Source organism: Electrophorus electricus, chromosome 15 (genome assembly GCF_041902795.1).
Source record: "Electrophorus electricus isolate QZ-2024a chromosome 15, ASM4190279v1, whole genome shotgun sequence".
Classification (NCBI taxonomy): Eukaryota; Metazoa; Chordata; class Actinopteri; order Gymnotiformes; family Gymnotidae; genus Electrophorus; species Electrophorus electricus.
The window spans coordinates 24,797,569-24,801,155 of record NC_137511.1 but is presented as its reverse complement, the minus strand read 5'-3'; the positions used below and the strand labels follow the sequence as shown (position 1 = coordinate 24,801,155).

Genomic DNA, 3,587 nt, shown 5'->3' with positions numbered 1-3,587 from the left:
TGTTACACCTGTTCTCCAAGATGACAATTGAACTTGGTATACAGCACCAATTCTCCAGTGGGGAAAGCTTGCACTCCCAGACCCTTTCCTGAACGATCTACCTGCCACATAGCAGTGTCTTGTTTCATGTAGTGGAGAAAGCACATCCTTCTTACCTGCGTGATGTCAAGGGCATGTAAAAACTTCTCTTCCATGTCGTGTACCAGCATTCCAGGGACAGCACCATCTTTTCTCTTTAACTATAACTATAACACTTTAGCTATTACACTGTTCACTCCAGTGCCCACCCACCAAAAGTCACCAACAAGATGATGTACTTGCAAGTAACAGCAGTAGTAGCAGCAGCATGACTCGTCTTCAATCTTCCAAAGTTCACACGTGTTACCCTGCTGCTGCGCTCCCTTCGTTTGCTTCCAGTAGCTGCACACATCAGATTTAAAATCTTGATGCTCCCCTACAAAGCCAAAAATGGGCCAGGCCCTTGATATATTGAGTCAGTGGTCAAAGCCCGATTCATACCTCAAGGGCCTTGAACCTCAAGAATGGCTCGGCTTGAAATTCCATGCTCTAAGTCTCATGGAAGACAAGCATTGAGACTCACAGATGGTGAAATGAACTTCCACTTGCTGTCCTGACAGCAGAGTTCCTTGCAGTCTTCAAACACAGACTAAAGACCCATCTATTCATGGAATCTGACAAATGACCCTGCTCCTATATTGAATAACTAAATTAACACTTATTGTAGGGTATTATTTATTACACTGATGTTGTCTAACAAACTTTAGTCCTTATGCATTTTGTACTTCTAGGTAACAGCAGTGATCCTTTTATTTCTACAGTATTCTAGATCATTGGGATATTGGACTCTAACCTACTGTAATGGCTAGGGTGTATTCTATGAGTAAATGATAAAACCCTTTTGTAAGTCACACTGGATAAAAGTGTCTGCTAAATGCCTTAAATGTAAATTGTAAATGTAACAAATACATCTCAAGACTTGAAACTGTAGTCCCGAGACAAGTCAAGAGTGAAAATGTATAATCCAAAGTCAAGATGGACAGTTACCAAGCACTACCCTTCACGTAATTGTCAAGTCACCATGTTTAATGTCGTTACAATATTTGACACCAGCAAAGCATTTGATGTAGTTTATGAAATTGACAAAATCTTTTCATGCTCTTCAGTCTTGGCCTTGATGGTATGCATGTTTTGTCATGTCTGCTTAGAGATAATGTCGCCACTGGGCACCAAATTCTCTCCCAGGTGCTTTACCAAATTATTGATCCACAATGTGCTAGTGTCTTGATTCATCTATGTAGAAAAATCAAGAGCAACTGTGGGTGTAGGATTCGATGTTATCATTCCTAAAAATGGTGCCAAGTCACCAGTTTGTCTGCAGTGCACTAAGAATAGGAAGACTCCCTGTCGGGGAATCAACCCAAGAATTTCTGCCTGAGAGGCAGAGATACTATTTACTATACTAACAAGGACAGATGCATGTGTGTTAAAAGAAACTGACTGAGATGTACGCATCCCACAGGTTTTGAAGTATTTTGGATCAATGTGCCTACAACAGAAAGTTTTTTAAACAAATTCTGGTGATGTTGACCCAGTCTTCATTTTCCTCTTTTAACAATGCCGGTGTGCTGGCTTATGATTTGTATTTCTTTTTGAATTCTTGTAAAAATGCAAAATATTCAAAGCATTTTGGCTATCCCTGTGTGATAAACACGAGAATGGTCTAAACTATGAGTTATGTCATATGCAGCACTTTTATCAAATTTGGCTTTGACTCTGTTTGCAATATGTCTGATTATTCTATTGCAAATTAATGTACTGAGCTGCAATGTCTAGTCAACATTGAACTTAGGTCAAGCGATATCCTGCACTACTCTATTTCCAATGTGCAATTTTCAACTTTGTTGACTTAGATTTCTGCTCACATGTACATTCCAGTGAATGCTTTACATGACACCTTCATCAGCTAGGTGTGATTTTTTAAAAACAAAAAGAGTGTTCATGCAAAAATGCTTAGCCACCTTGAGCCATCCCACGTCTTCACGTGGGAAACCTTGGAGGCCACGGTAGTGTTTTAAGCAGCGGATCAGTCTAATACTCTGATGAGCTTTTGGGCACCTGTTCACCTGGAATTGACATTAGTTTGCTAAAATAATGAGTAGACCATTCCAGAGATTACTGTCTTTGAATTTGCATCTCAGGCCATTTGCAGTCCTGAGTCAATGATATATGGGCACTCATAATTGAGCTTGAAGAAGTCCTAAGACTTAACCCCAAAGTGCCCAAAGCATATAACACCTGCGATGGCCGAGAGGTTAAGGCGTTGGACTTGAAATCCAATGGGGGTTCCCCGCGCAGGTTCGACTCCTGCTTGCAGCGTGATGGAATCAGATGTTTCTCTCCTGATGGCTTTGCTGGAAGAATAAATTCACAGTGTCATGTAGTTCTCCTTTTGCACATGCTTGCCATTCCGTTTGCAACTTTGTGCCAGTGAAACTGTAGGAGTCCTAGGAATTGAAGCAGAAATAGCTGCTTTGTCGATAAGTTGTGATGACCCAGGGATTAATGTGTTAGTGTCAAGCTCCAATGTGCTCTCTTGCAGAATAGAGAATTTAGTTGCTTATTTGAAGTGATTTCTGCAGAGACATCATGCCACCAGTGTGGAGAGCTTGCACTCCCAGACCCTTTCCTGAATGGTCTACCTGCCACATAGCAGTGTCTTGTTTCATGTAGTGGAGAAAGCACATCCTTCTTACCTCCGTGATGTCAAGGGCATGTAAAAACTCTTCAACTATTGGACAGTCATCTTAGCTCAGTGAAAATTCTGGAAGACTATTTCTCACATGCAAATTGCAGTGGTGTTTGCCTATGCTTTTCTTGTACCAGCATTCCAGGGACAGCACCATCTTTTCTCTTTAACTATAACACTTTATTTATTACACTGTTTACTCCAGTGCCCACCCACCAAAAGTCACTAACAAGATGATGTACTTGCAAGTAACAGCAGTAGTAGCAGCAGCATGACTCGTCTTCATTCTTCCAAAGTTCACACATTACCCTGCTGCTGCACTCCCTTCGTTTGCTTCCAGTAGCTGCACACATCAGATTTAAAATCTTGATGCTCACCTACAAAGCCAAAAATGGGCCAGCCCTTTGATACAGGGAGTCAATTTGTCAAAGCCCGATTCGTACCTCAAGTGCTTCAAACCTCAAGTATGGCTCGGCTTGAAATTCCATGCTCCAAGTCTCATGGAAGACGAGCATTGAGACTCTTTTCTGTCCTGGCTCACAGATGGTGAAATGAACTTCCACTTGCTGTCCTGACAGCAGAGTTCCTTGAAGTCTTCAACCACAGACTAAAGACCCATCTATTCATGGAATATTTAAATGACAAATGACCCTGCTCCTATATTGACTAAGTAAATTAGCACTTATTGTAGGGTATTATTTATTATACTGATGTTGTCTAACAAACTTTAGTACTTATTGTTTATTGTACTTATCATTGTTTAAGATAGACCTTATGCATTTTGTACTTCTTGGCAACAGCAGTGATCCCTCTATTTCTA

At 40.9% G+C, this 3,587-nt stretch overlaps 1 non-coding gene across 1 annotated transcript; it reads left to right on the top strand.

The window, feature by feature from the left end:
* Positions 1 to 2,315: 2,315 nt before the first annotated feature.
* On the top strand, positions 2,316 to 2,397 carry trnas-uga (transfer RNA serine (anticodon UGA)). Its single transcript has one exon. It is a non-coding gene; the product is annotated as a tRNA-Ser (tRNA).
* The last annotated feature ends 1,190 nt before the right edge of the window (positions 2,398 to 3,587 follow it).